At 47.5% G+C, this 24,064-nt stretch overlaps 1 pseudogene; it reads right to left on the reverse strand.

The window, feature by feature from the left end:
- Nucleotides 1–2,152: 2,152 nt before the first annotated feature.
- On the reverse strand, nucleotides 2,153–2,249 carry LOC135977911 (U6 spliceosomal RNA; annotated as a pseudogene).
- Nucleotides 2,250–24,064: the final 21,815 nt, after the last annotated feature.

Consider the following 24,064-nt stretch of genomic DNA (forward strand, 5'->3'; position numbering starts at 1 on the left):
CCAGCCCATACTTCTTTAACTTGGTGGCAAGAATACTGTGGGAGAGCGTATCAAAAGCTTTGCTAAAGTCAAGGAATAACACATCCACTGCTTTCCCCTCATCCACAGAGCCAGTTATCTCATCATAGAAGGCAATTAGGTTAGTCAGGCACGACTTCCCCTTGGTGAATCCATGCTGACTGTTCCTGATCACTTTCCTCTCCTCTAAGTGTTTCATCATTGATTCCTTGAGGACCTGCTCCATGATTTTTCCAGGGACTGAGGTGAGGCTGACTGGCCTGTAGTTCCCCGGATCCTCCTCCTTCCCTTTTTTAAAGATGGGCACTACATTAGCCTTTTTCCAGTCATCCGGGACCTCCCTCGATCGCCATGAGTTTTCAAAAATAATGGCTAATGGCTGTGCAATCTCATCCGCCAAGTCCTTTAGCACCTTCGGATGCAGCGCATCCAGCCCCATGGAGTTGTGCACGTCCAGTTTTTCTAAATAGTCCCGAACCACTTCTTTCTCCACAGAGGGCTGGTCACCTTCTCCCCATATTGTGCTGCCCAGTGCAGCAGTCTGGGAGCTGACCTTGTTCGTGAAGACAGAGGCAAAAAAAGCATTGAGTACATTTTCCACATCCTCAGTCACTAGGTTGCCTCCCTCATTCAGTAAGGGGCCCACACTTTCCTTGACTTTCTTCTTGTTGCTAACATACCTGAAGAAACCCTTCTTGTTACTCTTAACATCTCTTGCTAGCTGCAACTCCAAGTGTGATTTGGCCTTCCTGATTTCACTCCTGCATGCCTGAGCAATATTTTTATACTCCTCCCTGGTCATTTGTCCAATCTTCCACTTCTTGTAAGCTTCTTTTTTGCGTTTAAGATCAGCAAGGATTTCACTGTTTAGCCAAGCTGGTCGCCTGCCATATTTACTATTCTTTCTACACATCGGGATGGTTTGTTCCTGCAACCGCAATAAGGATTCTTTAAAATACAGCCAGCTCTCCTGGACCCCTTTGCCCTTCATGTTATTCTCCCAGGGGATCCTGCCCATCTGTTCCCTGAGGGAGTCAAAGTCTGCTTTTCTGAAGTCCAGGGTCCGTATTCTGCTGCTCTCCTTTCTTCCTTGTGTCAGGATCCTGAACTCGACCATCTCATGGTCACTGCCTCCCAGGTTCCCATCCACTTTTGCTTCCCCTACTAATTCTTCCCTGTTTGTGAGCAGCAGGTCGAGAAAAGCTCTGCCCCTAGTTGGTTCCTCCAGCACTTGCACCAGGAAATTGTGCCCTACACTTTCCAAAAACTTCCTGGATTGTCTGTGCACCGCTGTATTGCTCTCCTAGCAGATATCAGGGTGATTAAAGTCTCCCATGAGAACCAGGGCCTGCGATCTAGCAACTTCTGCTAGTTGCCAGAAGAAAGCCTCGTCCACCTCATCCCCCTGGTCTGGTGGTCTATACCAGACTCCAACCGTGACATCCCCCTTGTTGCTCACACTTCTCAACTTTATCCAGAGACTCTCAGGTTTTTCTACAGTTTCATACCGGACCTCTGAGCACTCATACTCCTCTCTTACATACAATGCAACTCCCCCACCTTTTCTGCCCTGCCTGTCCTTCCTGAACAGTTTATATCCATCCATGACAGTACTCCAGTCATGTGAGTTATCCCACCAAGTGTCTGTTATTGCTTCAGCAAGTCTCCTTCTCGAGGTCTCTCTTTGAGGACTGAGAGAGTATTAGTGTTCACATGTGTGAGTGCGAGCAGGAGCCTCTTTGGAGTTTTCTCCTTTCCTTTGACGGATTTTACTAGAAAACAGACGTCCCTATTTAGAAGGTAAGAGCCTCCAAGAGGTTTTGGAACCTGCTCAGTCTGATCCATCTGGTGCCAGCTGAATTCTAGGCATGGAAAACACTAGGTTAAGGTGGCAGAATTTTATTCCCTCCGTGGGATTTTGTCCCGTAGAATCACAGGGGACATTATCATAGAATCATAGAATACCAGGGTTGGAAGGGACCTCAGGAGGTCATCTAGTCCAACCCGCTGCTCAAAGCAGGACCAATTCCCAGACAGATTTTTGACCCAGATCCCTAAATGGCCCCCTCAAGGATTGAACTCACAACCCTGGGTTTAGCAGGCCAATGCTCAAACCACTGAGCTATCCCTCCCCCCAAATATGGAATGCTTCACGAATTTGCGTGTCATCCTTGCGCAGGGGCCATGCTAATCTTCTCTGTATCGTTCCAATTTTAGTATAGTGTTTGTCATTTTCGTTTTACCTTTTCCTCCATCCCTCCTTCCTTTCTCTTCATCTCTTACTTCTTTTGTCCTTTCTCCTGTTCACCTGCCACCACCAGGAGTGGTGTGTGTGCGTGTGTGTGTGTGTGTGCGTGTGTGTGTGTGTGTGCGTGTGTGTGTGTGTGTGTGTGTGTGTGTGTTGCTGGGGGTGATCTTCACCTCCTCTTGTGGGAAGTTCATCCAAACCTGTGGGGTTGAAATAGTGCTTGGACTCCACAGACACTAGATGCTGCCATCCTGTGGCTTAGCGTTAGTGTCTCGGATGACTTGGGCAAGATCTCAACCTCCCCGCAACCCACTTCACTGCTGCCAGAATCCCTCCTGCCCCCACTGCTAGACCCGCCTCCCAGCCCAACCTTGGTGGGGGTCTAGAAGAGGTTTCTGATGACTTAAGCTGTGGTTTGGAGGTGGAACAGCTGTCAAGGACACTGAGGGGGAGGTAGCAGGAGCTCACCCTAGAAGGAGGGGGATTGGCACTGGAGGTTACTAGAAAGGACAAGAAGACTCCATTCTGGGTTTCAGGAGGTGAATTTATCCCTCAGTGTTGGGCAGGTGCTGAGTGGAAATACTGCTGGTTCCAGGTGCCCTTAATTCACCCTGATTCCTCGGGGCGTTTGAGTCTGACTGGTTCTCATTCCCTTGCAGCAGGAGGGCGTCACGGCCAAAGTGAGGCACCAGCTCCGCATCATCCATCACTTGCGCCAGGTGCCAGATACACTGCAGGGGTTGTGCCTTTGAGGCCTTCAGCAACTCCCGCTCCCTGTTGCAGGTACTGCTCTGGCTCACTGTAAATGGGGAGCTAGTGGAAGGGGAAATGGAGCCCCCTGGCACTCAGTGAAAGGGAAAGTGGTGGATTCTCCATCTCTTGAAGTCATTGAATGAAACTAGATGCCTTTCTGGAATGTTTGTGCCCAAAAAGTAACTATTGTCCTATACAGGAAGCCCATGATATGCAGGGGCTTAGATGAGATGCTCTAAAGGTCTCTTCTGGCCATAAAGTGTATTAATTTTGGAAACACTGAGTGTAGCATTGGGAGCAGCCTCTAATGTTTTACTGTCTAACCGGCTTGCATCCTAGAATGAAGACGCATTGAGTGGGGTGATCCACAGAGAGTAGCTCAAACCTTCAAAGTGTCAGGCCAGCAGCAGGATATTAGCACTTCAGGGGATGGGTGGGTGTGGCAGTGACATCACAAAGGCCTTTTGCAGGAGCTCAGCCTATTGGTCAAAGTTGTTAGGGAGGTGGTGACCTCAGAGAGAGATGCTCACATCAGCCAGGCAAAACAGGGGCGCAGGGCCAGGGAAACCTCAGAGACCCCTGTGGCTTTGCTTCAGCAAGTCTCCTTCTCGAGCTCTCTTTGAGGACTGAGAGAGTATTAGGGTTCACATATGTGAGTGTGAGCAGGAGCCTCTTTTGAGTTTTCTCCTTTCCTTTTACCCATTTTACTAGAAAACAGAAGTCCCTGTTGAGAAAGTAAGTGCCTCGGAGAGGTTTGTAACCTGTTCAGTCTGATCCACCTGGTGCCATCTGAATTCTAGGCATGGAAAACACTAGTTTAAGGTGGCAGAATTTTATTCCCTCCCTGGGATTTTGTCATGTAGAATCACTGGGGATATTAGGAAAACAACAAGGAGTCTGGTGGCACCTTGAAGACTAACAGATTTATTTGGGCATAAGCTTTCATGAGTAAAAACCTCACTTCTTCGGATGCATAGAGTGAAAGTTACAGATGCAGGCATTATATACTGACACATGGAGAGCAGGGAGTTACTTCACAAGTGGAGAACCAGTGTTGACAGGGCCAATTCAAAAATCAGGGTGGATGTAGTCCACTCCCAATAATAGATGAGGAGGTGTCAATTCCAGGAGAGGAAAAGCTGCTTCTGTAGTGAGCCAGCCACTCCCAGTCCCTATTCAAGCCCAGATTAATGGTGTTGAATTTGCAAATGAATTTTAGTTCTGCTGTTTCTCTTTGAAGTCTGTTTCTGAAGTTTTTTTGTTCAATGATAGTGACTTTTAAATCTGTAATAGAATGACCAGGGAGATTGAAGTGTTCACATACTGGCTTATGTATGTTACCATTCCTGATGTCCGACATGGGGACATTAGGGTTTGTCCTTTTCCTTTTACCTTTTCCTCCATCCCTCCTTCCTTTCTCTTCATCTCTTACTTCTTTTGTCCTTTCTCTTGTTCCCCTCACACCACCAGGAGTGGGGTGTGTGTGTGTGTGTGTGTGTGTGGTGCTGATGGTTCTCTTCTCCTCCCCTTGTGGGGAGTTGATCCAAAACTGTGGGGTTGAAATAGTGCTTGGACCCCACTGACAGTAGATGCTGCCATTGTGTGACTTAGCATTAGTGTCTGGGATGACTTGGGTCAAGATCTCAACCTCCCTGCAACCCACTTCACTGCTGTCAGAATCCCTCCTGCACACCCTGTTAGAGCCGCCTCCCAGCCCAACCTGTGTCGGGGTGGAGAAGAGGGTTCTGATGACTTGAGCTGTGGTTTGGAGGTGGAATATCTGTGAAGGGCACTGAGCAGGAGGTAACAGGAGCTCACCCTACAAGGAGGGGGGTTGGCTCTGGAGGTTTCTAGAAAGGACAAGAAGACTCCATTTTGGGGTTCAGGAGGTGAATTCATCTCTCATTGATGGGCAGGTGCTGGGTGGAAATACTGCTGGTTCCAGGTTCCCTTAATTCCCCCTGATTCCTCGGGGCGTTTGAGTCTCTGACAGGTTCTCGTTCCCTTGCAGCAGGAGGACGTCACGGCCAAAAGTGATGCACCAGCTCCCCATCATCCGGCACTTGCGCCAGATTCCTGAGACACTGCAGGGGCTGTGCCTCTGAGGCCATCAGCAACTCCCGCTCCCTGCTGCAGGTACTGCTCTGGCTCACTGTAAATGGGGAGCTAGTGGAAGGGGAAATGGAGCCCCCTGGCACTCACTAAAAGGGAAAGTGATGGATTCTCCATCTCTTAATGTCATTTAATTTAGACTAGATACCTTTTTGGAATGTTTGTGCCCAAAAAGTAACTATTGTCCTATACAGGAAGCCTATGATATGCAGGGGGTTAGATGAGATGCTCTAAAGGTCTCTTCTGGCCATAAAGTGTATTAATTTTGGAAACAGTGAGTGTAGCATTGGTCTAGCCGGCTTGCTTCCTAGAATGAAGACCCATTGAGTGGGGTGATTCACACAGAGTAGCTCAAACCTTCAAAGTGTCAGGCCAGCAGCAGGACATTAGCACTTCCGGGGATGGGTGGGTGTGGCAGTGACATCACAAAGGCCTTTTCAGGACCTCAGCCTTTGTGGGGAGTTCATCCAAACCTGTGTGGTTGAAATAGTGCTTGGACTCCACTGACACAAGATGCTGCCATCCTGTGGATTAGCATTGGTGTCTGGGATGACTTGGGGCAAGATCTCAACCTCCCCGGAACCCACTTCACTACTGTCTAGCCGGCTTTCTTCCTAGAATGAAGACGCATTGAGTGGGGTGATCCACAGAGAGTACCTGTGTCAAGGCTGTATCCCCACTTTGAAGTTTAGGGTAGAAATGTAGGGGCCTGCATGAAAACCTCTAAGCTTAACCACCATCCCAAGGCTAATTTCCTCCCCTGGGTAGCCTTGAGAAACCTTTCACCAATTCCCTGGTGAATACAGATCCAAACCCCTTGGATCTTAAAACAAGGAGAAATAAACCATCCCCCCTCCTTCCTCCCACCAACTTCTGGTGAATACAGATCCAACCCCCTTGGATATAAAAGAAGGAGAAATTAACCATTCCCCTCCTTCCTCCCACCAACTCCTGGTGAATCAAGATCCAAACTCCTTGGATCTTAAAACAAGGAAAAATCAATCAGGTTCTTAAAAATAAGGCTTTTAATTAAAGAAAAAGGTAAAAATCATCTCTGTAAAATCAGTATGGAAATTAACCTTACAGGGTAATCAAACTTAAAGAGCTCAGAGGACTCCCCTCTAGTCTTAGGTTCAAAGTACAGCAAACAAAGATAAACACTCTCGTAAAAGGTACATTTACAAGTTGAGAAAACAAAGGAAAACTAACACGCCTTGTTTGAAATAGGAGAGACTTGTTTAGAAAGATGTGGAGAACCTGGATTGATGCCTGGTCCCTCTCAGTCCCGAGGGCGAACACCCACACAAACAAAGAACACAAACAAAAGCCTTCCCCTCCCCAAGATTTGAAAGTATCTTGTCCCCTTATTGGTCCTTTAGGTCAGATGCCAGCCAGGTTACCTGAGCTTCTTAACCCTTTAGAGGGAAAAGGATTTTGGAGTCTCTGTCTAGGAGGATTTTATAGTACTGTACACAGGACAGCTGTTACCCTTCCCTTTATAGTTATGACAACCTCAAACCTTCAAAGTGTCAGGCCAGCAGCAGGACATGAGCACTTGAGGGTTTGGTTGGGTGTGTCAGTGACATCACAAAGGCCTTTTGCAGGATGTCAGCTTATTGGTCAAATGTGTTAGGGAGGTGGTGACCTCAGAGAGAGATGCTGACATCAGCCTGGCAGGACAGGAGCACAGGGCCAGGGAAACCTCAGAGACCCTGTGGCTTTGCTTCAGCAAGTCTACTTCTCGGGGTCTTTCTTTGAGGACTGAGAGAGTATTAGGGTTCACGTACGTGAGTGCGTGCAGGAGCCTCTTTCGAGTTTTCTCCTTTCCTTTTACTGGTTTTACTAGAAAACAGACGTCCCTGTTTAGAAGGTAAGAGCCTCCAAGAGGTTTTGGCAGCTGCTCAGTCTGATCCACGTGGTGCCAGCTGAATTCTAGGCATGGAAAACAGTAGTTTAAGATGGCAGAATTTTATTCCATCCCTTGGATTTTGTGCCGTAGAATCACTGGGGACATTAGGGTTTGTCCTTTTTGTTTTACCTTTTCCTCCATCCCTCCTTCCTTTCTCTTCATCTCTTACTTCTTTTGTCCTTTCTCCTGTTCCTCGAAAACTGTGGGGTTGAAATAGTGTTTGGACTCCACTAACACTAGATGCTGCCATCCTGTGGCTTAGCATTAGTGTCTGGGATGACTTGGGTCAAGATCTCAACTTCCCCGCAACCCACTTCACTGCTGCCAGAATCCCTCCTGCCCCCCCTGCTAGAGCCGCCTCCCTGGCCAACCTGGGTGGGGGTGGAGAACAGTGTTTTTTTCATACATTCATAGATTATCGGACTGGAAGGGACCTCGAGAGGTCATCGAGTCCAGTCCCTTGCCCGCGTGGCAGGACCAAATACCATCTAGACCATCCCTGATAGACATTTATCTAACCTACTCTTAAATATCTCAAGAGATGGAGATTCCACAACCTCCCTCGGCAATTTATTCCAGTGTTTAACCACCCTGACAGTTAGGAACTTTTTCCTCATGTCCAACCTAGACCTCCCTTGCTGCACTTTAAACCCATTGCTTCTGGTTCTATCCTTAGAGGCTAAGGTGAACAAGTTTTCTCCCTCCTCCTTATGACACCCTTTTAAATACCTGAAAACTGCTATCATGTCTCCTCTCAGTCTTCTCTTTTCCAAACTAAACAAAGCCAATTCTTTCAGCCTTCCTTCATAGGTCATGTTCTCAAGACCTTTAATCATTCTTGTTGCTCTTCTCTGGACCCTTTCCAATTTCTCCACATCTTTTTTAAAATGCGGTGCCCAGAACTGGACACAATACTCCAGCTGAGGCCTAACCAGAGCAGAGTAGAGCGGAAGAATGACTTCTCGTGTCTTGCTCACAACACACCTGTTAATACATCCCAGAATCAGGTTTGCTTTTTTTGCAACAGCATCACACTGTTGACTCATATTTAGCTTGTGGTCCACTATAACCCCTAGATCCCTTTCTGCCGTACTCCTTCCTAGACAGTCTCTTCCCATTCTGTATGTGTGAAACTGATTGTTCCTTCCTAAGTGGAGCACTTTGCATTTGTCTTTGTTAAACTTCATCCTGTTTAACTCAGACCATTTCTCCAGTTTGTCCAGATCATTTTGAATTATGACCCTGTCCTCCAAAGCAGTTGCAATCCCTCCCAGTTTGGTATCATCCGCAAACTTAATAAGCGTACTTTCTATGCCAATATCTAAGTCGTTGATGAAGATATTGAACAGCGCCGGTCCCAAAACAGACCCCTGCGATACCCCACTCGTTATGGCTTTCCAGCAGGATTGGGAACTATTAATAACAACTCTCTGAGTACGGTTATCCAGCCAGTTATGCACCCACCTTATAGTAGCCCCATCTAAATTGTATTTGCCTAGTTTATCAATAAGAATATCATGCGAGACCGTATCAAATGCCTTACTAAAGTCTAGGTATACCACATCCACAGCCTCACCCTTATCCACAAGGCTCGTTATCCTATCAAAGAAAGCTATCAGATTGGTTTGACATGATTTGTTCTTCACAAATCCATGCTGGCTGTTCCCTATCACCTTACCACCTTCCAAGTGTTTGCAGATGATTTCCTTAATTACTTGCTCCATTATCTTCCCTGGCACAGAAGTTAAACTCACTGGGGTCTGTAGTTTCCTGGGTTGTTTTTATTTCCCTTTTTATAGATGGGCACTATATTTGCCCTTTTCCAGTCTTCTGGAATCTCTCCCGTCTCCCATGATTTTCCAAAGATAATAGCTAGAGGCTCAGATACCTCCTCTATTAGCTCCTTGAGTATTCTAGGATGCATTTCATCAGGCCCGGGTGACTTGCAGGCATCTAACTTTTCTAAGTGATTTTTAACTTGTTCTTTTTTTATTTTATCTGCTAAACCTACCCCCTTCCCATTAGCATTCACTATGTTAGGCATTCCTTCAGACTTCTCGGTGAAGACCGAAACAAAGAAGTCATTAAGCATCTCCGCCATTTCCAAGTTTCCTGTTACTGTTTCTCCCTCTTCACTAAGCAGTGGGCCTACCCTGTCTTTGGTCTTCCTCTTGCTTCTAATGTATTGATAAAAAGTCTTCTTGTTTCCCTTTATTCCCGTAGCTAGTTTGAGCTCATTTTGTGCCTTTGCCTTTCTAATCTTGCCCCTGCATTCCTGTGTTGTTTGCCTATATTCATCCTTTGTAATCTGTCCCAGTTTCCATTTTTTATATGACTCCTTTTTATTTTTTAGATCATGCAAGATCTCATGGTTAAGCCAAGGTGGTCTTTTGCCACATTTTCTATCTTTCCTAACCAGCGGAATAGCTTGCTTTTGGGCCCTTAATAGTGTCCCTTTGAAAAACTGCCAACTCTCCTCAGTTGTTTTTCCCCTCAGTCTTGATTCCCATGGGACCTTACCTATCAGCTCTCTGAGCTTACCAAAATCTGCCTTCCTGAAATCCATTGTCTCTATTTTGCTGTTCTCCCTTCTACCCTTCCTTAGAATTGCAAACTCTATGATTTCATGATCACTTTCACCCAGGCTGCCTTCTACTTTCAAATTCTCAACGAGTTCCTCCCTATTTGTTAAAATCAAGTCTAGAACAGCTTCCCCCCAGTAGCTTTTTCAACCTTCTGAAATAAAAAGTTGTCTCCAATGCAGTCCAGGAATTTGTTGGATAGTCTGTGCCCCGCTGTGTTATTTTCCCAACATATAGCCGGATAGTTGAAGTCCCCCATCACCACCAAATCTTGGGCTTTGGATGATTTTGTTAGTTGCTTAAAAAAAGCCTCATCCACCTCTTCCACCTGGTTAGGTGGCCTGTAGTAGACTCCTAGCATGACATCTCCCTTGTTTTTTACCCCTTTTAGCCTAACCCAGAGACTCTCAACACTTCCGTCTCCTATGTCCATCTCTACCTCAGTCCAAGTGTGTACATTTTTAATATACAAGGCAACACCTCCTCCCTTTTTCCCCTGTCTATCCTTCCTGAGCAAGCTGTACCCATCCACACCAACATTCCAATCACGTGTATTATCCCACCAAGTTTCAGTGATGCCAACAATGTCATAGTTGTATTTATTTATTAGCACTTCCAGTTCTTCCTGCTTATTCCCCATACTTCTCGCATTTGTATATAGGCATCTAAGATACTGGTTTGATCTTTCCTCCCAGTTTTGTCCTGACCCTCCTTTCTCTCTGACAATATAGCCCACACTCCTTCTCGTTTTTGACCCATCTCCCCGGTCTCCATGTTCCCCACTTACCTGTGGGCTTTGCTCACCTGTCCCCGTCGAACCTAGTTTAAAGCCCTCCTCACTAGGTTAGCCAGTCTGTGTCCAAAGGTACTAATAACTTGAGCTGTGGTTTGGAGGTGGAACAGCTGTCAAGGGCACTGAGGGGGAGATAGCAGGAGCTCATCCTTCAAGGAGGGGGGTTGGCACTGGAGGTTACTAGAAAGGACAAGAAGACTCCATTCTGGGGTTCAGGAGGTGAATTTATCCCTCAGTGGTGGGCAGGTGATGGGTGGAAGTAGTGCTGGTTCCAGGTGCCCTTAATTCCCGCTGATTCCTCGGGGCATTTGAGTCTCTGACAGGTTCTCGTTCCCTTGCAGCAGGAGGACGTCACGGCCAAAAGTGATGCACCAGCTCCGCATCATCCGGCACTTGCGCCAGATTCCTGAGACACTGCAGGGGCTGTGCCTCTGAGGCCATCAGCAACTCCCGCTCCCTGCTGCAGGTACTGCTCTGGCTCACTGTAAATGGGGAGCTAGTGGAAGGGGAAATGGAGCCCCCTGGCACTCACTAAAAGGGAAAGTGGTGGATTCTCCATCTCTTGATGTCATTGAAGGAAGACTAGATGCCTTTCTGGAATGTGTGTGCCCAAAAAGTAACTATTGTACTATACAGCAAGCCTATGGTATGCAAGGGGTTAGATGAGATGCTCTAAAGGTCTCTTGTGGCCATAATGTCTACAAATTTTGGAAACACTGAGTGTAGTATTGGGAGCAGCCTCTGATGTTTTACTGTCTAGCCGGCTTGCTTCCTAGAATGAAGACGCATTGAGTGGGGTGATCCACACAGAGTAGCTCAAACCTTCAAAGTGTCAGGCCAGCAGCAGGACATTAGCACTTCCGGGGATGGGTGGGTGTGGCAGTGACATCACAAAGGCCTTTTCAGGACCTCAGCCTATTGGTCAAAGGTGTTAGGGAGGTGGTGACCTCCGAGAGAGATGCTGACATCAGCCAGGCAGGACAGGGGCTTAGGGCCAGGGAAACCTCAGAGACCCCTGTGACTTTCATAGAATCATAGAATCATAGAATATCAGGGTTGGAAGGGACCTCAAGAGGTCATCTAGTCCAACCCCGTCCTCAAAGCAGGACCAATTCCCAACTAAATCATCCCAGCCAGGGCTTTGTCAAGCCGGGCCTTAAAAACCTCCAAGGAAGGAGACTCCACCACCTCCCTAGTTAACGCATTCCAGTGCTTCACCACCCTCCTAGTGAAATAGTGTTTCCTAATATCCAACCTGGACCTCCCCCACTGCAACTTGAGACCATTGCTCCTTGTTCTGTCATCTGCCACCACTGAGAACAACCGAGCTCCATCCTCTTTGGAACCCCCCTTCACGTAGTTGAAGGCTGCTATCAAATCCCCCCTCATTCTTCTCTTCTGGAGACTAAACAATCCCAGTTCCCTCAGCCTCTCCTCATAAGTCATGTGCTCCAGACCCCTAATCATTTTTGTTGCTCTCCACTGGACTCTTTCCAATTTTTCCACATCCTTCTTGTAGTGTGGGGCCTGTCGGAGAAAAACAGAGTTCTCACTATTTGTTTAGGTACAGCAAGTCAGATGCTTTATTATCTCTCACAATTGCCCAGAGGGAGAGAGCTAAGCACGTCTCTCCCAGGTAACTAATTACAGCAAGCATTTATACCTTTCATTACAGAAATAACGAGGGACAGCTGCGTTTTGTTTATACATAGGCCATCTTGATATCTCATTTCTTCACTTGTTTTGACTCTTGCCAACATACAATATTTTCTATACCTTATCTACACAAGGTCTTCTACACCTTATCTATACCAGGTCATAATGACTTCTTACACAGTTCTTTCTCACCCGCCTCACACATTCCTCGCTTCTACAAATCTCGCGTTATTAGGGTTACAGTTAGCCTAACTCTTGCTAACGAACTGTCATGCATTGCATCCCCTTCCTGTGAGCTCTTTCTCTGCTTCCACAGGCCCAAAACTGGACACAGTATTCCAGATGAGGCCTCACCAATGTCGAATAAAGGGGAACGATCACGTTCCTCGATCTGCTGGCAATGCCCCTACTTATACAGCCCAAAATGCCGTTAGCCTTCTTGGCAACAAGAGCACACTGTTGACTCATATCCAGCTTCTCGTCCACTGTGACCCCTAGGTCCTTTTCTGCAGAACTGCTACCTAGCCATTCGGTCCCTAGTCTGTAGCAGTGCATGGGATTCTTCCGTCCTAAGTGCAGGACTCTGCACTTGTCCTTGTTGAACTTCATCAGGTTTTTTTTGGCCCAATCCTCTAATTTGTCTAGGTCCCTCTGTATCCGATCCCTACCCTCTAGCGTATCTACCACGCCTCCTAGTTTAGTGTCATCTGCAAACTTGCTGAGAGTGCAGTCCACACCATCCTCCAGATCATTAATAAAGATATTAAACAAAACCGGCCCCAGGACCGACCCTTGGGGCACTACTCCGCTTGAAACCGGCTGCCGACTAGACATGGAGCCATTGATCACTACCCGTTGAGCCCGACGATCCAGCCAGCTTTCTATCCACCTTACAGTCCATTCATCCAGCCCATACTTCTTTAACTTGGTGGCAAGAATACTGTGGGAGAGCGTATCAAAAGCTTTGCTAAAGTCAAGGAATAACACATCCACTGCTTTCCCCTCATCCACAGAGCCAGTTATCTCATCATAGAAGGCAATTAGGTTAGTCAGGCACGACTTCCCCTTGGTGAATCCATGCTGACTGTTCCTGATCACTTTCCTCTCCTCTAAGTGTTTCATAATTGATTCCTTGAGGACCTGCTCCATGATTTTTCCAGGGACTGAGGTCAGGCTGACTGGCCTGTAGTTCCCCGGATCCTCCTCCTTCCCTTTTTTAAAGATGGGCACTACATTAGCCTTTTTCCAGTCATCCGGGACCTCCCTCGATCGCCATGAGTTTTCAAAAATAATGGCTAATGGCTGTGCAATCTCATCCGCCAAGTCCTTTAGCACCCTCGGATGCAGCGCATCCCGCCCCATGGAGTTGTGCACGTCCAGTTTTTCTAAATAGTCCCGAACCACTTCTTTCTCCACAGAGGGCTGGTCACCTTCTCCCCATATTGTGCTGCCCAGTGCAGCAGTCTGGGAGCTGACCTTGTTCGTGAAGACAGAGGCAAAAAAAGCATTGAGTACATTTTCCACATCCTCAGTCACTAGGTTGCCTCCCTCATTCAGTAAGGGGCCCACACTTTCCTTGACTTTCTTCTTGTTGCTAACATACCTGAAGAAACCCTTCTTGTTACTCTTAACATCTCTTGCTAGCTGCAACTCCAAGTGTGATTTGGCCTTCCTGATTTCACTCCTGCATGCCTGAGCAATATTTTTATACTCCTCCCTGGTCATTTCTCCAATCTTCCACTTCTTGTAAGCTTCTTTTTTGCGTTTAAGATCAGCAAGGATTTCACTGTTTAGCCAAGCTGGTCGCCTGCCATATTTACTATTCTTTCTACACATCGGGATGGTTTGTTCCTGCAACCGCAATAAGGATTCTTTAAAATACAGCCAGCTCTCCTGGACCCCTTTGCCCTTCATGTTATTCTCCCAGGGGATCCTGCCCATCTGTTCCCTGAGGGAGTCAAAGTCTGCTTTTCTGAAGTCCAGGGTCCGTATTCTGCTGCTCTCCTTTCTTCCTTGTGTCAGGATCCTGAACTCGACCATCTCATGGTCACTGCCTCCCAGGTTCCCATCCACTTTTGCTTCCCCTACTAATTCTTCCCTGTTTGTGAGCAGCAGGTCGAGAAAAGCTCTGCCCCTAGTTGGTTCCTCCAGCACTTGCACCAGGAAATTGTGCCCTACACTTTCCAAAAACTTCCTGGATTGTCTGTGCACCGCTGTATTGCTCTCCTAGCAGATATCAGGGTGATTAAAGTCTCCCATGAGAACCAGGGCCTGCGATCTAGCAACTTCTGCTAGTTGCCAGAAGAAAGCCTCGTCCACCTCATCCCCCTGGTCTGGTGGTCTATACCAGACTCCAACCGTGACATCCCCCTTGTTGCTCACACTTCTCAACTTTATCCAGAGACTCTCAGGTTTTTCTACAGTTTCATACCGGACCTCTGAGCACTCATACTCCTCTCTTACATACAATGCAACTCCCCCACCTTTTCTGCCCTGCCTGTCCTTCCTGAACAGTTTATATCCATCCATGACAGTACTCCAGTCATGTGAGTTATCCCACCAAGTGTCTGTTATTGCTTCAGCAAGTCTCCTTCTCGAGGTCTCTCTTTGAGGACTGAGAGAGTATTAGTGTTCACATGTGTGAGTGCGAGCAGGAGCCTCTTTGGAGTTTTCTCCTTTCCTTTGACGGATTTTACTAGAAAACAGACGTCCCTATTTAGAAGGTAAGAGCCTCCAAGAGGTTTTGGAACCGGCTCAGTCTGATCCATCTGGTGCCAGCTGAATTCTAGGCATGGAAAACACTAGGTTAAGGTGGCAGAATTGTATTCCCTCTGTGGGATTTTGTCCCGTAGAATCACAGGGGACATTAGTGTTTGTCATTTTCGTTTTACCCTTTCCTCCATCCCTCCTTCCTTTCTCTTCATCTCTTACTTCTTTTGTCCTTTCTCCTGTTCACCTGCCACCACCAGGAGTAGTGTGTGTGTGTGTGTGTGTGTGTGTGTGTGTTGCTGGGGGTGCTCTTCACCTCCCCTTGTGGGAAGTTGAACCAAAACTGTGGGGTTGAAATAGTGCTTGAACTCCAATGACACTAGATGCTGCCATCCTGTGGCTTAGCATTAGTGTCTGGGATGATTGGGGCAAGATCTCAACCTCCCCGCAACCCACTTCACTGCTGGCAGAATCCCTCCTGCCCCCCCTGCTAGAGCCGCCTCCCTGCCCAACCTGGGTGGGGGTGGAGAAGAGGGTTCTGATAACTTGAGCTGTGGTTTGGAGGTAGAACAGCTGTCAAGGGTACTGAGGGGGAGGTAGCAGGAGCTCACCCTACAAGGTGGTGGGTTGGCACTGGAGGTTACTAGAAAGGACAAGAAGACTCCATTCTGGGGTTCAGGAGGTGAATTCATCCCTCAGTGGTGGGCAGGTAGTCAGTTTAAATACTGCTGGTTCCAGGTGCCCTGATTCCTCGGGGCGTTTGAGTCTTTGACAGGTTCTCATTCCCTTGCAGCAGGAGGGCGTCACGGCCAAAGTGAGGCACCAGCTCCGCATCATCCATCACTTGCGCCAGGTGCCTGAGACACTGCAGGGGTTGTGCCTCTGACGCCTTCAGCAACTCCCGCTCTCTGTTGCAGGTACTGCTCTGGCTCACTGTAAATGGGGAGCTAGTGGAAGGGGAAATGGAGCCCCCTGGCACTCAGTGAAAGGGAAAGTGGTGGATTCTCCATCTCTTGAAGTCATTGAATGAAACTAGATGCCTTTCTGGAATGTTTGTGCCCAAAAAGTAACTATTGTCCTATACAGGAAGCCTATGATATGCAGGGGGTTAGATGAGATGCTCTAAAGGTCTCTTCTGGCCATAAAGTGTATTAATTTTGGAAACACTGAGTGTAGCATTGGGAGCAGCCTCTAATGTTTTACTGTCTAACCGGCTTGCTTCCTAGAATGAAGACGCATTGAGTGGGGTGATCCACAGAGAGTAGCTCAAACCTCCAAAGTGTCAGGCCAGCAGCAGGATATTAGCACTTCAGGGGATGGGTGGGTGTGGCAGTGACATCACAAAGGCCTTTTGCAGGAGCTCAGCCTATTGTTGTTAGGGAGGTGGTGACCTCAGAGAGAGATGCTCACATCAGCCAGGCAAAACAGGGGCGCAGGGCCAGGGAAACCTCAGAGACCCCTGTGGCTTTGCTTCAGCAAGTCTCCTTCTCGAGCTCTCTTTGAGGACTGAGAGAGTATTAGGGTTCACATATGTGAGTGTGAGCAGGAGCCTCTTTTGAGTTTTCTCCTTTCCTTTTACCCATTTTACTAGAAAACAGAAGTCCCTGTTGAGAAAGTAAGTGCCTCGGAGAGGTTTGTAACCTGTTCAGTCTGATCCACCTGGTGCCATCTGAATTCTAGGCATGGAAAACACTAGTTTAAGGTGGCAGAATTTTATTCCCTCCCTGGGATTTTGTCCCGTAGAATCACTGGGGATATTAGGAAAACAACAAGGAGTCTGGTGGCACCTTAAAGACTAACAGATTTATTTGGGCATAAGCTTTCGTGAGTAAAAACCTCACTTCTTCGGATGCATAGAGTGAAAGTTACAGATGCAGGCATTATATACTGACACATGGAGAGCAGGGAGTTACTTCACAAGTGGAGAACCAGTGTTGACAGGGCCAATTCAAAAATCAGGGTGGATGTAGTCCACTCCCAATAATAGATGAGGAGGTGTCAATTCCAGGAGAGGAAAAGCTGCTTCTGTAGTGAGCCAGCCACTCCCAGTCCCTATTCAAGCCCAGATTAATGGTGTTGAATTTGCAAATGAATTTTAGTTCTGCTGTTTCTCTTTGAAGTCTGTTTCTGAAGTTTTTTTGTTCAATGATAGTGACTTTTAAATCTGTAATAGAATGACCAGGGAGATTGAAGTGTTCACTTACTGGCTTATGTATGTTACCACTCCTGATGTCCGATTTGTGTCCATTTATTCTTTTGCGGAGGGACCGTCCGGTTTGGCCAATGTACATGGGAGAGGGGCATTGCTGGCACATGATGGCATATATGACATTAGTGGATGTGCAGGTGAATGAGTCCCTGATGGTGTGGCTGATGTGGTTGGGTCCTCTGATGCTGTTGCCAGAGTAGATATGGGGACAGAGTAGGCAACAAGGTTTGCTACGGGGATAGGTTCCTGGGTTGGTGTTTCTGTGGTGTGATGTGTAGTTGCTGGTGAGTATTTGCTTCAGGTTGGGGGGTTGTCTGTAAGCGAGGACTGGCCTGCCTCCCAAGGTCTGTGAGAGTGAGGGATCATTTTCCAGGATAGGTTGTAGATCGTGGATAATGCGCTGGAGAGGTTTTAGCTGGGGGCTGTATGTGATGGCCAGTGGTGTTCTGTTATTGTCCTTGTTGGGCCTGTCCTGTAGTAGGTGATTTCTGGGTACCCGTCTTGCTCTGTCAATCTGTTTCCTCACTTCCCCAGGTGGGTATTGTAGTTTTACGAATGCTTGATAAAGATCTTGTAGGTGTTTGTCTCTGTCTGAGGGGTTGGAGCAAATTCGGTTGTATCTTAGGGCTTGGCTGTAGACAATGGATCGTGTGATGTGTCTTGGATGGAAGCCGGAGGCATGTAGGTACGTATAGCGGTCAGTAGGTTTCCGGTAGAGGGTGGTGTTTATGTGACCATCACTTATTTGTACTGTAGTGTCCAGGAAGTGGATCTCTTGTGTGGACTGGTCCAGGCTGAGGTTGATGGTGGGGTGGAAATTGTTGAAGTCCAGGTGGAATTCTTCAAGGGCCTCCTTTCCGTGGGTCCATATGATGAAGATGTCGTCAATGTAGCGCAAGTAGAGGAGGGGCACTAGGGGACGAGAGCTGAGGAAGCGTTGTTCTAAGTCAGCCATAAAAATGTTGGCATACTGTGGGGCCATGCGAGTACCCATAGCAGTGCCACTGACTTGAAGGTATAAGTTGTCCCCAAATCTGAAGTGGTTGTGGGTGAGGACAAAGTCACAAAGCTCAGCCACCAGGCTTGCTGTGGCCTCATCAGGGATACTGTTCCTGACAGCTTGTAGTCCATCCTCATGTAGAATATTGGTATAAAGTGCTTCTACATGCATGGTGGCCAGGATGGTGTTTCCAGGAAGAATGCATTGTAGTTTCCTCAGGAAGTTGGTGGTGTCTCGAAGATAGCTGGGAGTGCTGGTAGCATAGGGCCTGAGGAGAGAGGCCAAATAGCCAGATAATCCTGCCGTCAGAGTGCCAATGCCTGAGATGATGGGGCGTCCAGGGTTTCCGGGTTTATGGATCTTGGGTAGCAGATAGAATACCCCTGGTCGGGGTTCTGGGGGTGTGTCCATGTAGATTTGTTCCCGTACTGTAGCTGGGAGTTTCTTGAGCAGATGGTGTAGTTTCTTTTGGTATTCCTCAGTGGGATCAGAGGATAGTGGCCTGTAGAATGTGGTCTTGGAGAGTTGCCTGGCAGCCTCCTGTTCATAATCTGACCTGTTCATTATGACTACAGCACCTCCTTTGTCAGCCCCTTTGATGATAATGTCAGAGTTGTTTCTGAGGCTGTGGATGGCATTGCGTTCTGTACGGCTGAGGTTATGGGACAAGTGATGTTGTTTGTCCACAATTTCAGCCTGTGCACGTCTGCGGAAACACTCTATGTAGAGGTCCAGTCTGTCATTTCGACCGTCAGGAGGAGTCCACGCAGAATTCTTCTTTTTGTAGTGTTGGTAGGAGGGTTCCTGTGGGTCAGTGCACTGTTCAGTGGTGCGTTGAAAATATTCCTTGAGTCGGAGACGAGGAAAGTAGGCTTCCAGATCACCGCAGAACTGTATCATGTTCGTGGGGACGGTGGGACAGAAAGAGAGTCCCCGAGATAGGACAGACTCTTCTGCTGGGCTAAGCGTGTGGTTGGAAAGATTGACAATGTTGTTAGATGAGTTGAGGGTACCATTGTTATAGCCCCTAGTGGCAGGTATTAGTTTAGATAACTTACAGTCCTTTTTCCTCTGTAGAGAAGTGAAGTGTGCATTGTAAATGGCTTGTCTCATTTTTGTAAAGTCCAGCCACGTGGAAGTTTGTGTAGAAGGCTGGTATTGTATGAGAGTCTCCAGTTCTGAGAGCTCATTCTTGATCTTCTCCTGTCTGCTGTACAGGATGCTGATCAGGTGGTTCCTCAGTTTCTTTGAGAGAGTGTGTGGCACAATCTCTCACCATACTCAGTGTAGTATGTTGATTACAATGGATTTTTTACCTTCAGTCCTTTTGGTATGATGTCCATCTGTTTGCTTTTGGAGAGGAAGATGATGTCTGTCTGTATCTGTGCACGTTTTTTGTTGAGGTTGATGGATTTCCACTCCATACGGCTAAATTTAGTGCCTTGCATGGTGTCAAGTATCAGGGGGTAGCCATGTTAGTCTGTATCTACAAAAACAACAAGGAGTCTGGTGGCACCTTAAAGACTAAGAGATTTATTTGGGCATAAGCTTTCGTGAGTAAAAACCTCACTTCTTCGGATGCATAGAGTGAAAGTTACAGATGCAGGCATTATATACTGACACATGGAGAGCAGGGAGTTACTTCACAAGTGGAGAACCAGTGTTGACAGGGCCAATTCAAAAATCAGGGTGGATGTAGTCCACTCCCAATAATAGATGAGGAGGTGTCAATTCCAGGAGAGGAAAAGCTGCTTCTGTAGTGAGCCAGCCACTCCCAGTCCCTATTCAAGCCCAGATTAATGGTGTTGAATTTGCAAATGAATTTTAGTTCTGCTGTTTCTCTTTGAAGTCTGTTTCTGAAGTTTTTTTTGTTCAATGATAGTGACTTTTAAATCTGTAATAGAATGACCAGGGAGATTGAAGTGTTCACATACTGGCTTATGTATGTTACCATTCCTGATGTCCGACATGGGGACATTAGGGTTTGTCCTTTTCCTTTTCCCTTTTCCTCCATCCCTCCTTCCTTTCTCTTCATCTCTTACTTCTTTTGTCCTTTCTCTTGTTCCCCTCACACCACCAGGAGTGGTGTGTGTGTGTGTGTGTGTGTGTGGTGCTGATGGTTCTCTTCTCCTCCCCTTGTGGGGAGTTGATCCAAAACTGTGGGGTTGAAATAGTGCTTGGACCCCACTGACAGTAGATGCTGCCATTGTGTGACTTAGCATTAGTGTCTGGGATGACTTGGGTCAAGATCTCAACCTCCCTGCAACCTACTTCACTGCTGTCAGAATCCCTCCTGCACACCCTGTTAGAGCCGCCTCCCAGCCCAACCTGTGTCGGGGTGGAGAAGAGGGTTCTGATGACTTGAGCTGTGGTTTGGAGGTGGAATATCTGTGAAGGGCACTGAGCAGGAGGTAGCAGGAGCTCACCCTACAAGGAGGGGGGTTGGCTCTGGAGGTTTCTAGAAAGGACAAGAAGACTCCATTTTGGGGTTCAGGAGGTGAATTCATCTCTCATTGATGGGCAGGTGCTGGGTGGAAATGCTGCTGGTTCCAGGTTCCCTTAATTCCCCCTGATTCCTCGGGGCGTTTGAGTCTCTGACAGGTTCTCGTTCCCTTGCAGCAGGAGGACGTCACGGCCAAAATGATGCACCAGCTCCGCATCATCCTGCACTTACGCCACGTGCCTGAGACACTGCAGGGGCTGCGCCTCTGAGGCGTTCAGGAACTCCCGCTCCCTGCTGCAGGTACTGCTCTGGCTCACTGTAAATGACGAGCTAGTGGAAGGGGAAATGGAGCCCCCTGGCACTCACTAAAAGGGAAAGTGATGGATTCTCCATCTCTTAATGTCATTTAATTTAGACTAGATACCTTTCTGGAATGTTTGTACCCAAAAAGTAACTATTGTACTATACAGGAAGCCCATGATATGCAGGGGCTTAGATTAGATGCTCTAAAGGTCTCTTCTGGCCATAAAGTGTAGTAATTTTGGAAACACGGAGTGTAGCATTGGGAGCAGCCTCTGATGTTTTATTGTCTAGCCGGCTTGCTTCCTAGAATGAAGACCCATTGAGTGGGGTGATTCACACAGAGTAGCTCAAACCTTCAAAGTGTCAGGCCAGCAGGAGGACATTAGCACTTCAGGGTTTGGTTGGGTGTGGCAGTGACATCACAAAGGCCTTTTGCAGGACGTCAGCTTATTGGTCAAATGTGTTAGGGAGGTGGTGACCTCAGAGAGAGATGCTGACATCAGAGAGAGATGCTGACATGAGGGCCAGGGAAACCTCAGAGACCCCTCTGGCTTTGCTTCAGCAAGTCTCCTCCTTGAGGTCTCTCTTTGAGGAAAGTAAGTGCCTCGGAGAGGTTTGTATCCTGTTCAGTCTGATCCACCTGGTGCCAGCTGAATTCTAAGCATGGAAAACACTAGTTCAAGCTGGCAGAATTTTATTCCCTCCCTGTGATTTTGTCCCGTAGAATCACTGGGGACATTAGTGTTTGTCCTTTTCGTTTTACCTTTTCCTCCCTCCCTCCTTCCTTTCTCTTCATCTCTTACTTCTTTTGTCCTTTCTCCTGTTCCCCTCCCACCACCGGGAGTGGTTTGTGTGTCTGTGTGTGTTTGTGTGTTGCTGGGGGTGCTCTTCACCTTCCTTTGTGGGGAGTTCATCCAAACCTGTGTGGTTGAAATAGTGTTTGGACTCCACTGACACTAGATGCTGCCATCGTGTGGATTAGCATTGGTGTCTGGGATGACTTGGGGCAAGATCTCAACCTCCCCGGAACCCACTTCACTGCTAGCAGAATCCCTCCTGCCACCCCTGCTAGAGCCGCCTCCCTGGCCAACCTGGTTGGGGGTGGAGAAGAGGGTTCTGATAACTTGAGCTGTGCTTTGGTGGTGGAACATCTGTCAAGGGCAGTGAGAGGGAGGTAGCAGCAGCTCACCCTTCAAGGAGGGGATTTGGCACTGGAGGTTACTAGAAAGGACAAGAAGACTCCATTCTGGGGTTCAGGAGGTGAATTCATCCCTCAGTGGTGGGCAGGTGCTGAGTGGAAATACTGCTGGTTCCCGGTGTCCTTAATTCCCCCTGATTCCTCGGGGCGTTTGAGTCTCTGACAGGTTCTCGTTCCCTTGCAGCAGGAGGACGTCACGGCCAAAGTGATGCACCCGCATCATCCGCCACTTGCGCCAGGTGCCTGAGACACTGCATGGGTTGTTCCTCTGAGTCTTTCAGCAACTCCCGCTCCCTGCTGCAGGTACTGCTCTGTCTCACTGTAAATGGGGAACTAGTGGAAGGGGAAATGGAGCCCCCTGGCACTCACTAAAAGGGAAAGTGGTGGATTCTCCATCTCTTGATGTCATTGAATGAAGACTAGATGCCTTTCTGGAATGTGTGTGCCCAAAAAGTAACTATTGTACTATACAGGAGGCCTATGATATGCAGGGGCTTAGATGAGATGCTCTAAAGGTCTCTTGTGGCCATAAAGTCTATAAATTTTGGAAACACTGAGTGTAGTATTGGGAGCAGCCTGTGATGTTTTACTGTCTAGCCGGCTTGCTTCCTAGAATGAAGACGCATTGAGTGGGGTGATCCACAGAGAGTACCTGTGTCAAGGCTGTATCCCCACTTTGAAGTTTAGGGTACAAATGTAGGGGCCTGCATGAAAACGTCTAAGCTTAACCACCATCCCAAGGCTAATTTCCTCCCCTGGGTAGCCTTGAGAAACCTTTCACCAATTCCCTGGTGAATACAGATCCAAACCCCTTGGATCTTAAAACAAGGAGAAATAAACCATCCCCCCTCCTTCCTCCCACCAACTTCTGGTGAATACAGATCCAACCCCCTTGGATCTAAAAGAAGGAGAAATTAACCATTCCCCTCCTTCCTCCCACCAACTCCTGGTGAATCAAGATCCAAACTCCTTGGATCTTAAAACAAGGAAAAATCAATCAGGTTCTTAAAAAATAAGGCTTTTAATTAAAGAAAAAGGTAAAAATCATCTCTGTAAAATCAGTATGGAAATTTACCTTACAGGGTAATCAAACTTAAAGAGCTCAGAGGACTCCCCTCTAGTCTTAGGTTCAAAGTACAGCAAACAAAGATAAACACTCTAGTAAAAGGTACGTTTACAAGTTGAGAAAACAAAGGAAAACTAACACGCCTTGTTTGAAATAGGAGAGACTTGTTTAGAAAGATGTGGAGAACCTGGATTGATGTCTGGTCCCTCTCAGTCCCGAGGGCGAACACCCACACAAACAAAGAACACAAACAAAAGCCTTCCCCTCCCCAAGATTTGAAAGTATCTTGTCCCCTTATTGGTCCTTTAGGTCAGATGCCAGCCAGGTTACCTGAGCTTCTTAACCCTTTAGAGGGAAAAGGATTTTGGAGTCTCTGTCTAGGAGGATTTTATAGTACTGTACACAGGACAGCTGTTACCCTTCCCTTTATAGTTATGACAACCTCAAACCTTCAAAGTGTCAGGCCAGCAGCAGGACATTAGCACTTCAGGGTTTGGTTGGGTGTGTCAGTGACATCACAAAGGCCTTTTGCAGGATGTCAGCTTATTGGTCAAATGTGTTAGGGAGGTGGTGACCTCAGAGAGAGATGCTGACATCAGCCTGGCAGGACAGGGGGGCATGGCCAGGGAAACCTCAGAGACCCTGTGGCTTTGCTTCAGCAAGTCTCCTTCTCGAGGTTTCTCTTGAGGACTGAGAGAGTATTAGGATTCACGTATTTGAGTGAGAGCAGGAGCCTCTTTCGAGTTGTCTCCTTTCCTTTTACTGATTTTACTAGAAAACAGACATCCCTGTTTAGAAAGTAAGAGCCTCCAAGAGGTTTTGGAACCTGCTCAGTCTGATCCATCTGGTGCCAGATGAATTCTAGGCATGGAAAACACTACGTCAAGGTGGCAGAATTTTAATCCCTCCCTGTAATTTTGTCTGGTAGAATCACTGGGGACATTAGGGTTTGTCCTTTTCGTTTTACCTTTTCCTCCATCCCTCCTTCCTTTCTCTTTATCTCTTACTTCTTTTGTCCTTTCTCTTGTTCCCCTCCCACCACCAGGAGTGGTATATATGTGTGTG

Source organism: Chrysemys picta, unplaced genomic scaffold, assembly GCF_011386835.1.
Source record: "Chrysemys picta bellii isolate R12L10 unplaced genomic scaffold, ASM1138683v2 scaf74, whole genome shotgun sequence".
Classification (NCBI taxonomy): Eukaryota; Metazoa; Chordata; order Testudines; family Emydidae; genus Chrysemys; species Chrysemys picta.